This window comes from Micropterus dolomieu, linkage group LG20 (assembly GCF_021292245.1).
Source record: "Micropterus dolomieu isolate WLL.071019.BEF.003 ecotype Adirondacks linkage group LG20, ASM2129224v1, whole genome shotgun sequence".
NCBI lineage: Eukaryota > Metazoa > Chordata > Actinopteri > Centrarchiformes > Centrarchidae > Micropterus > Micropterus dolomieu.
Genome location: NC_060169.1, coordinates 18,839,412 through 18,850,874, shown reverse-complemented (window position 1 = coordinate 18,850,874; position 11,463 = coordinate 18,839,412). Strand labels below are relative to the sequence as shown.

Sequence of the window (11,463 nt, the reverse complement as noted above, 5' to 3'; positions counted from 1 at the left end):
CATATTTGATTAAATAATTATCTTGGCCACATCTGCTTTTTCTTCTTCTGAGATTTTTCTTCTGGTCGTTTGGTACGGAGCTGATAAGGTTAAAAGCGGGAGACAAAAATAGTTCAATTATTTAATAAAACCTCCTCCCTCTGAAGAGGGTATGCACACTGCTGTTAATTAGCAGTGCTGAAGCTTGCTTTAATAGTCGAGGTAAAATAGACGCTCGCGAATACTGTGTGACATGTTGTTCATGTGATTGCTGTTAAAATTCTTACATATCATCTTTCTCTTATGTCTGTACACTATATGTATGTACTGTACACATTTAACGTTTGATAGTTCTATGGCTGTATAATTAGAGACGACCTGAACACAAAATTTGTCCTTTCTCAGCCTCGTGTTTCAGGGAAGTCGTGGCAAAGGGCTTCATATGGCTGTTGGTTTTTTGTTTCACACTCTTTTCCATTATTAAGTAAAAAGCAGCAACTGCGCAATTGAGGCAACAAGGGGAATCCATTATGCAAATTGACCACTATTTGCATAATGTCTTATGCCAGGAATATGCAAATGAACCGTATAATTTATGAGCGCCTGAGTCTGTCTCATAGTGTTCCCATAACTTACAAAGAGTTTTTTTCCTCCTCCTCTCTCCTCCTATCCAAGCTGGCACGACATGTACCACACTCACAGACCAGACCCACACTAAACAAGCACACCCATAAAAAGGGGTTGCTGGCTGGGTACTATGGCTGGGTGGGAAAAACTTGTCTGGCAGACTGATGAGAGATAAGGAGGCAGGCAAGGGGCGGGGATGGGTGGTATGGGAGAAATGTGTAGGGGGGCACATAAATCCCTCTACAAAGGCTCAGTAGCAGATGCTAATTCTCTGAAACAACTGCGAAACTAAATAAAATGAGAGACACAAAACAAAGACTGAAAATTTCGACTGGGCGGAGCTACAGCGATTTCTGACTTTTCTTTTTGTCTTGTTGCCAGAGCGTTGGTTCTGCGCTCTTTGCCTTTTCTTTGATGCCCGCTTTTCAGATTTTTTTCCCCCTGTCATTGGAGCTGGCAGATTTTTCCTCCTGTGGAGGATTTCCTCATGACTCAGTTCGATGAGGGCAGCTGAATGCTGGGTGGGATGGAGAGGAGAGAGAAACACAGGAGGAGAGAGAGGCTGTATCTGAAGGCATGCGTGTGTGGGCTCCAGTCAGTCTCTACCAGTACCCTGGGAATGCCACTACTCAGCCCAGCCCAGCACAGAGCATCCAGGTTGTATCCAGGGAGACCAGGACCAGGTACATCCTGATATGTAATGTAAATTACACACCAGTTGTTCGGGCTTCTCATTCCCCAGCAGGATTGTTTGCTGCAATTATTCTATTTTGACTTGTTTATGATGATTGGCCTGCTTTGCATACTTGATCTGAGGCTAAAGAGACAATTCTTCATTGTTCCAGAGAAAAAAAATCCACCGGGGACTGCGTTGGAGTAAAGACTTCCACCACTGCACTCCATGTCATTGAGGACATGAATGTTGACTAAAAAAAATCTTGTTTTTTTTCTTTTGAATTTGTCCTCTGGGCCTGTTGTCATAGAAATTCAAGACTTCATGTCATCATGTTTTTGCATCAACTGCCTCTGTGCTGGAACTCGGAATGCACTCTTTCTGTGATTCCTCACATTTGGACACTGCCGAGCTTGTGATTGTAGAAAGGTGTTTGTGCCAAGACTGTCCCATTGCACACAAACACAGTGAGTGTGCCCGCCTCCCCCTGAGCCTGAAGGGGCATCTGTTCCTTCCTTGTTGGACAGTGATTGTATAGCAGCAGACGTGTATAGTATACACGAGTGTGTGTGTGTGTGTGTGTGTGTGTGTGTGTGTAAGGGCAAGTGTGCTGATGAGAAGCAGAAAGAGACAGAGATTGCATTATGTAAGTCAGCATGATGTGTCTCTCCTGTCTTCAACACACAGACATGCACATGCTTAAATAAGTGGAGTGTCACCTTCTCTATTGCTGTGTCAGGACTTTGGATTGGAAGCAGGAAAGAGGACCATCTCATGGAAATACCGACCCTTCTCCAGCCTTCTGTAATTTTACCTTTCCGCTCTGGTTCTTTCTCCCTCGCACTTCCTGGTCGGTGTTGCTAATTACGCCTCGGACCGTTTTGAATTAGAATGTCATTATCATTATCCAATGCTCTTTTATGTCGTCGAGGTTCTCGATTTGCATTTGTATTCACATGTTTTTCCATTTGTACACTGACGCTGTGAAATTGCCAAGATTAATTTTCTGTATGCATGGTATTCATGCAAGCATTTATTTTCTGGAATTAGCATTCAACTGGCACCTTATTACACCGCATAGACCTTTCATTATCTCTAATGAATGACTCCTTTAAATGGGGAACATTTGTACTTGAATGCTGTATCTTAATATGCATCGAAAATTTCACATTCACGTTGTGATGATTGCACAAATTGGTTCTCCTGATATACGTTTTTGTATGTGAATGAAAGTTACATATGGCCTTATTTCCTGTGGTAAACGCAAGTTAAAACATTGCTATCCCTTGAGCACATGTTTGTGTTCAAGGGATAGCACCAATGGTTTGCAGTAAGTGCTTTTATATTTTAGTTACAGCCCTCTTAATAACATTAGTAATGATGATACTAAATAGAAGAGGCACAATAAGATAAAACAATACAGAAATAAAATGCAAATAACAGATAAAAAAATAAAGCCATGTTTAATGAACATTGTAGGGTATAAGATGATTCTGGCTATGGGCCCAGGTCAAGGGGTGAAACAAGGGGTAAGGATACTGACACTTGAAGGGGAACAAGTAGGATTAAGATTACAAGATAAGCGTTATGCTGCTAAACCAGTTCACAAATCATCTAAAAGAATGAGGAAGACTAAATACAAAATAAATACAAATACAAAAAGAGAAATCAATAAATTAGCTGAAACAATGAAGGCCATCATTATATTCTCACCATACTCCTCCTTTAAAAGTCATGGTAGCTGAGGATTACATTTAATTTAATATCATTATTATCATTCTTTAAATTCAATTTATCTTAAATCTACCTTCAGCTTATACTTTTGAAATTGTAAGACATCTACTGCTGCTTATTTTGTCATTGGCCTTTCAAATTTATATTAGTTTAAGTTGACAGTGGATGAGGAAATAAGCTTTAGATTTGTACATGTGTGGGTTTGTATATGGTTTATGTGTGTGTGCTTGCAGTTTGTGTATGTGTGCATATGCTTTGTCCTTGTTTTATAATGTCATGTACTGTATGCTTGATCAAAGTAGTAATGACCAAGATTTGGCAATAAGAGTTGCCTAAAACAGCGAGTTTCCAAAGAAGAAGTAGACCTAAGCAATTCAAACATTTTTGAAGGTCAAGACCAATGTATTATTTTCTTAACAGAAAAAAGTATTCAGTATGTCTCAAAAAAATCGATTCGCTACAGTGTGCCTATAAAACAGCACTTAAACTAAAACATTAAACTCATAATATTAATTATCTTGAGTAAGACCATTATTTCTTATGACATGGTGAAACAAGTTTCTCTGCACATGGTACGGACTGACTCCTTTTTGTGTCAGTTAAACAAATGTCATTGCCATTCAAAGCAGCACTGTCAAAAAGGGAAAATAGGAAATAATCAAACACAAGAAGATATTAAAGTAGCTAATGTTGACAAATGCTGTGGTGCATTTGCAGGTATCACTGGAACTGTTTTCTCATTGTTTGTGTGTCTCATAGATGCCACCTGCATCGAGGCGAGGTACCTACATTATGTAACTAACTGGCACAGGACCGTTATAATGGAGGACTGAATGAAAGTTGGCTGCTTATAACCCACCTGCTAATTTATACAGTATCTAGGGTTCCTGTAGTTCAGTGTCTATATCATTAAGCTGTACCATAATCATCAAGGTGTTTTCTGACATTTTTGAAGATCCCAATTCAAGCCAACGTGCAGACACATTTTTGGTCTGGTGGGCTGAGCCGAAGAGAACATACTGACAGTATTATACAGCTTTTTGAAGTTTTTTTTAAAATTTTATTTTGCATTGTATTAAAGTGATACCCTTTTAACTGATAATAAAATGAATTATTTTCTTGAAATTCACATTACATTTTATTCAGTAACTTGTGAATATTGAGCAGTAGTTAAAAGGAGCTGTTAAGGAATGAACTACCTTTTGTTCCATCTGAAAGGATCAAGTAACGTCCATACTTAAGAAAGCGTACAAGGACAGGACAAGGCACCCAATTATTTATCCACGTGTGAGGTAGTGAGTGTCCTTTCACATTACTTCCTGTACTGAGAACTGTTTTATTAGTACTGCTAGAATTAAAACTAAAACTACTTTATTAACTGACCTTTGGGTGCAAAATTACCGCAGTGTATGTTTGACCTCAACTTTTTCAGAATGTTGGGACAGCAATAAAGACAATGAGGTTTAATAAAGGAGTGTTTATCTTTTATATTCATTTGTATTCATTTTCATTCATTTATTAGTATTATAATACTACTGATGAAATTGTAAGAACACTGTGGTTGTGTTGATGCTGTTGTTGTTGATCAGGCATCATGCTTCAATATTTATGGGCTAGGTGGAGTGTGAAGCATAGTAACAGCACATGTTGTAACATATTGTACATATGATGGTACAGTGTGATTGTGTTTTGAAGGTAAGAGAAGCAATGCTAGATTGTTACCCTCAATGTAAGCTCCCTTCACATTCATTGCACCCCTTCACTGCACAGCACACATTAGTAGGTGAGGATTTATTTCAGCACAAGATGTTCCCATAAAAGTGGCAATCTTGTTCCACCCGCATGACGGTTTTAGCATTCTGGGTAACAGCATCTGAAATCAGAGACACAAATGGGTCTGTCCATAAATACATCTACGTATAATGGAGCCACCCTATGTAAAAGCACTGTTGTTAAAAATCCTGTGCTGATGATAATTGCTCTTATTCCATTTTGAGTTATTGTGTTATGTCAGGGTGATTTGTTTGAGCAAGGTATGAGTATGATATGAGTCACCTGGTAGTTGTTGACCTGATAGTTGTGTATATGAATGTTTCACTGTGTGTTCACAGAATCTGGAATTTCCCAACTTTAATAAAGCCAGCACTCTGCTGAAATGATGGATTTGCTTCGTTAAGGCACTCATCGTTTTTCTTTGCGTTAACTATGTGTGTGTGCTGATACTCTCTCTCTTACACACACACACACACACACACACACACTCTCATCTGCGTTGTCTTAGCAGCCAATCTGTCTGTAGCTGGTTTTGAGTAGGTATTCTGGTCTGGTGTGCTTAAAAACATTTTACAATTTAAAATGTTTTTTCTCTCCATACAACATGTTTATATGCTTTAAAATGGTTAGGATAGTTATATCATCATTTATCACAATATGGAACAGAATAATTGTGATTATATTATTAGCCACACTTGTGCTGTTGTGCAAGACAATTGTGTACTCGTGGCCCACCTAAGAGACTTGTGTAAGCTTCCAATCAATCAATATGAAAAACAAGAGACCAAAACGGCTCATCCGGCTGGCACTCAGCTTGAATCTGCATATATACATAATAAGTTGTGTGCTGTGAAAAAAAAGTGTAGGGAGATTGCTTAACATGTTGAATTAATTTTTCAAATGTTTCCTAATAAAAAAGTTAATCATGTAAAATAAATAAATTTAATTTATGCATGTTATAAAACTTTAATTTTTTGGACTGGTAAAGCAAAGAAAAGAAAATTTGAGACCAGTACAGCTTTGGACTACTGGCTCATCTCATCACATAGAAAGCTCAGAAGTCTTTATTCTTAGCTGAAGATGCATCTAAACTCATTTAAATGATTTTTTTGTTATCAATTTTTTTTGTATTGTATTTGAACAATTTCAAGACACTTTTACTAGGTAGGAGGACATCACAATTAATTCCTAGGTTATAGACTTACTCATTTTCCCAGTTGATAGTGTGCTGTTAAATGGTTTAAGAAGAAGCTGCGCTGAACATCAGCAGAACTAAGGACCCCCACTGATCTGACAACAGAAAGGAGTCAAGAGAGAGCAAATTAGACTCAGACTCCAGAATACTCTTGCCCAGTTGCTATATGTCAACTAGGAGAATGCTGTGGCAGTACAAATTCCCAGATACAAACTTGATGCAAATGCGTAGATATTTACAAAATGTTTGACAGCTTAGTGTAGCCAACTTCAACTTTGCTACATACTAATACTTACTACTGCTTCTTAGCATTTTTAGCAAGCTGTACACCAAACAGGTTTTCGTCTGTCTGTGCATGAACCAGCAGCCCAGAACGGCTTTGCTGTGGGAACATGAAGGCCAAGCTCTGTGTATCTATCATTGTCTCATGTCTTTCATTGCAGAGCAGATAAATTCACTGTTCAAGCAGCATAATTATATTTTCGCATTCATAGACTCAGTCATTCCTGTGCAAGTATGTGCTAGTGTCTCTGTATTTGTGTATGTCTTTTGCCTCACCGCACTCCACTTTTTCCAGCAGATGCTTCCAAAGCTCCCTGCCTTCTCACGCCTGATGAACCAGAGACAAGTGCCAGAGGGTAAACATGTCCACTGTCACATGTCTCTTTCCTGAATGGCTGCATTTAGCAAGCGCCACACGCCATAGTCAATGGAAGCATACACATCGGTGTACTCACACATGCAGACACATCACTAATGAGTTTAATCCTGAAATACACACCATTTCATGGGAGCCCAGGGCTGTGTTAAGCAGTTATGTTAACTATTGCATGCTATGCGCGCTAACATGGTTGTAAGCAGAATCCTGCATTATTCAGACTGGGTGGATGGGGTAATTAAGAAGTCTTGTAGTCACTTCATAATTCATCTGTGTTAAAGGCCCGGTACTTTTGCTGGGATAAACAGGGGTGGCACATGATGTGATGTGAGATGAGACAACATGGCACTTGTGCATAGAATCGCTGTCTTTTCTTATTTAGCCTGCGGCTAGTTGGGGTTGAGGTGGAACAGTAGTAAATAAGAAGCTGTCTTTCTTCATACACGGCAACGGAGCCTCAGTCAAATTAAAAGATATTAAGTTGTTTGTAAGATAGTGGTCCGAGCACTAGATGAGGATTTGGGTTTCCATTTTTAGATATTACCCCCCCCTACCGTTTATCTAGAAATACTTAAATAATGACTTTAGTAAATCATGTAACAGTTGATCTTAATTTTTATAAATATCCCATGATAAGTTCTTATGACATTCACTAAAAATACATCAAGTGCTGTTAGCGATTTGGATAAAATTATTAATCAGTGTATGATTGAGTGGGGCAGTGTTAGCTCGGTCTGTTAGGACTTGGCTTGGAAAGTGGTGGGTCTCCAGATCGAGTCCAGCACGACCCTATGCCAAAGGTGTCTCCTGAGCAAGTCCCTGAACCCCGAACCGCTCCCCGGGCAGCATACGATGGCAGCCCACTGCTCCTAAATAGGATGGGTTAAACGCAGAGAACTAATTTCCCCTTCCCTGATTCTGACTAGTCCAATAGTTTGAACAGATAGCAACAGATGATAGCTGGGCATTAGACAGCATATTGATCATGCATGTTTAATACTCTTCCCACTGCAGCTGAAGGAAAATCTTACAGGCCCACAGCTAATTAGTCACTTGTCGATAACTGACACTAAGATGTATTCCAGAGGATAGGCAGCTGCAACTCAAGGCTGCTAAAAGAAGAAAATAAAAGAAGAATGAACGTGGAGGACAGAGAAGGCACGTGTCCATATAAACACAGAAACATATTTTGTATTCCTTTAATACTTGTGGATTTTTCAGGGCATGTGTTACCACTGTTAACATTATCTGTAGATCATGATCATTGAATATTGTATAGAGCTGACATGTAAGTTGTGTATATATCACATTTGTTGTTTCTACAAATAGGCTGTGTAACTGTGTATTCCTACAGTCATGAAACACTTCATTCTTGAAGTAAATCATTGATTGGTCACTATGAAAAAAAAATCTGGATATGCAATACAGCAGTAAGTAATTTTATCCTTGTTTATCCTCCTTATCCTATCATTGAGACTAGTAATTGTGAATAATAATTTGTAAATCATTGTGTGTTAGATGATCACTAATGAACACCCAGGGATCCATGTATGACATGAAATAATTGCACAGCTTTGGCAACTGGTTGTGAGAAACAGCCTTACAGGTTTACTTGTTAATTTAAAAAACAGCCGCACACAATGCAGAAAATCAAGATATGTATGACCTTTTCTATTACAATCTGGCAGTCCTAGCTATAGGAAGACTTTATTGTTTGTGTGTATGCTCTGGCATATCTCAGCTCTCAGAAACAGGAAGTGATCCCAGAACTCTTTAAAAGGTCAGGACAGCTCTGCTTTTTCCAGCCGTGACATTTGATTGGCAAAGGTAGGAATGTGAGTGTGTCAGGGATGAGCCAATGCTTCCTCTACATGCTTCAAAAAAGTAATCTGAATTCAAGAGGTGAGGGGTTACTTCCCCCAGGCAGCCACTCACTTTGAGGCTTTCCGTTTGCAGTGTGGCCTCCTTTTGTGCTTTAATTGCATAACGGCACCGTTTAAAAATTTTTGCCCAGGACAATCATGACCGCATCCTCAGTGTCTTCGTCTTGTATCAGTGAAGAAAATAAACACAGGATCAATTGATATTTATATGTAAATTGTACCTTCCTCTGCTAGCATAATCTTGCAAAGAAAATTAAAATAAATATATATATATATATATAAAATTATTATGTTAATTTTGAATTGGATCTAGCTATCTAGTTCATTCGCTCAAGTGAAACCGGCTAGCTGGCATGATGAATTGCCACTGTTTAACGACCACACAGGAGCGACTAGTCAGCTTATGTCATTAAACTACGAGCAGTCCACTATTCTGTAGTTAAGGGGCAAGGTTTAGCTCACCTGGTAGAGCGCACTCCATGTACAAGACTTAGTCCTTACTACAGCGCCGTGAAATGCCCCAAAAAGTATCTTCTCTAGTTACCTGTATAACTCTTTGTATGGATTCAGCTGCCTGTCTGATTTCATCAAGTTGCTGACATAATGAATAAATCACTGTGTTGAGTAAAGTCTTTGTAGTAACAACAAGATCATCCACTTTGCTGCACCAAAGTCAAGATATTTTTAGGCAATTATTTCACAATTTTACTGAGATACTAAGGTCCAGTGACTCAATGGTGGGTACAACCATGACAGCTGGTTGTTATAATGTGCATGACAACTAAGCCGGTTGAATTTTTTTGTTACCTTTACGCAGACCTGGTACACACAAATAGGGCGTACATTTTCTGGGTATTGGACATTGAATGCTTTTTAATACTATTCTGGTGATCTCACTAAGGACTGTGAGGTACAGGTGTTGGGTCATCAGCGCCATGCATCCACATTGCCAGTCCCTCCTCCCTTAACCGTCAGCCCACCTCTTCTGCCTGCAGTCTTGTGTGCAGCGTGCTCTGGTGGCTAAAGGTGCTCGTTAAAGTCCATAACTTATCTCACGTTTGAAGCTAATGGGAAGAATACTGGCTGCAGTGAAAAATAAATTACATTTTTCCCCCCTCTCTCTTCCTGCCCTCCTAACCTGCAGTGTAATATAGCAGCGGTGAGAGTATGCATTACAGATCTTAAGCATTAGAATTTATCTGTGCTGCACGACGCTGACTGATGCATTTGGAAATAATGTACTGGAGCTGGGCATTACAGGAACCCCTGTAACTAATGGACAGCTCTTGCCTGTGGCTGGCGATGTATATCATTCAGCTGGACTACCTCATCAACTCCAACAGTTCTTTGCAGGGCTTCCTAGCCAGACCAGCCACTCAGCGTTTGCATTAAAGATTTCTGCAATAAAAGCCCCTCCCCTCCTACTCTGTCCATCTCCCTCTCTCTCAATCCATTTATTTTGTCAGTAAATCCTTCAATTAGACACTCACTATTCTTGAAAGAAAATGCAAACTTAATGCAAGGTTAATGTGGTGCTGATGGAGCAGTGGATAAGACACAGGCCTTTGGTATGAGAGACCTGGTTTCGAATCCAGTGTGAGACACCACTGTGTCCCTGAACAAGACACTTAACCCTTAGTTGCTCCAGAGGTGTGTGACCTCTGATGGATATATCAATTATAAGTCACTTTGGATAAAAGCGTCAGCTAAATGAATAAATGTCTTGCCTTGAAAGAGACATAATTTCTTTTCTTTTTGAGGGCCACAAAACTACGTCAACTACGTAGTCTCAAACATAATTATTTTTCATATTCAGAATAGAATCCTAATCAGTGTGCATTTAGTTACCCTTAATAGTCCATCTGAACATGCACCTTTGAGAATAAAAGGATAAATAATTTTTACAGCTATTGCTGTTTTAACAGTTAATGTTGCTGCATTACAATTTAACAGAGGCTCGCCTCCCTCCTATGGCATGGTTTTTAACATCTGTAGTTTGTTATAGTATTATTATAAAACTATTCTGATCATTTGTATTAAAAATGTGTAGTGACAGCTCTGTTTTTGTATGTATTTGTCATGTATACATATTACAAATAGAACCCGATTCATTGCATAGGCCTAGGAGTAATTTTTTTTCTGGCTCTTTCCACATGCCTCACTACTGCACATTTTTATTTAATGGTGTTTATGTTTTAATAGCTGCACCTGACAGTAGCTGCTTGTCTCCAAAGTAATGTAAAGAAAAGGGATAGGCCCGATGAATTCCATCCACACAGAGGTCAGAGAGACAGAAAATGAATAGCAATGTGGATCCCCCAGCATGCAGCAGGAGAGGCAGACTAATAAGAGCATAACAGAAGAGGAGAAGGGGGCCCTTGGGAACCAGCATAAAGGTTTTCAGTACATTTTTTAAAGAAAGTGGTCTGAAAATATAATGATGCCTGCTTTGAAATGCATCAATAATCAGGGAAGGAATTTGTACTAGGATATGAAGTAGGATTGAAATTCCCCAGTTGTGTTGAAGAATGGGGTTTGGAGGTGGAAGGTTGGGTTAGTAATGGCGAGAGGGGAGCATATGGAAGTAAAAATGTGTGTGTGCCAAATCGAGGCCTTTTCTTGCTTTCATCTGCTCTTTTTGCAGGTACACAGGGCATAACTTTCAAATCTGTCATTATTCTTACAGTTTACAATCTAAGTATTTCTCAATACCAAGTTAACTTTTACAAAGCTACTCATGTAGAGCAAAACTCCAGGCTAAATTTAAAAACTGTTGCACAGTAACACTGAAAGTAAATTTACTTAACACTTAAGTAAAAAGGTTTGGAGGTGCAACTGATTGACTATACTTATCTAATTTTTAATTTTAGGTAAACTTTGCTCTAGCAGTTACTAAAGAGGTAGTCTGACCAGGTTGTAAATTAAGCACAATTTCATGCCA

The 11,463-nt window shown here is 39.0% G+C and overlaps 1 long non-coding RNA gene across 1 annotated transcript; it reads left to right on the top strand.

Annotated features, from left to right (window-relative positions):
• The first annotated feature begins 1,035 nt into the window (after positions 1–1,035).
• Positions 1,036–5,172, top strand: LOC123958863. The gene is made up of 2 exons (XR_006822177.1): positions 1,036–1,289; positions 1,452–5,172. It is a non-coding gene; the product is annotated as an uncharacterized LOC123958863 (long non-coding RNA).
• Positions 5,173–11,463: the final 6,291 nt, after the last annotated feature.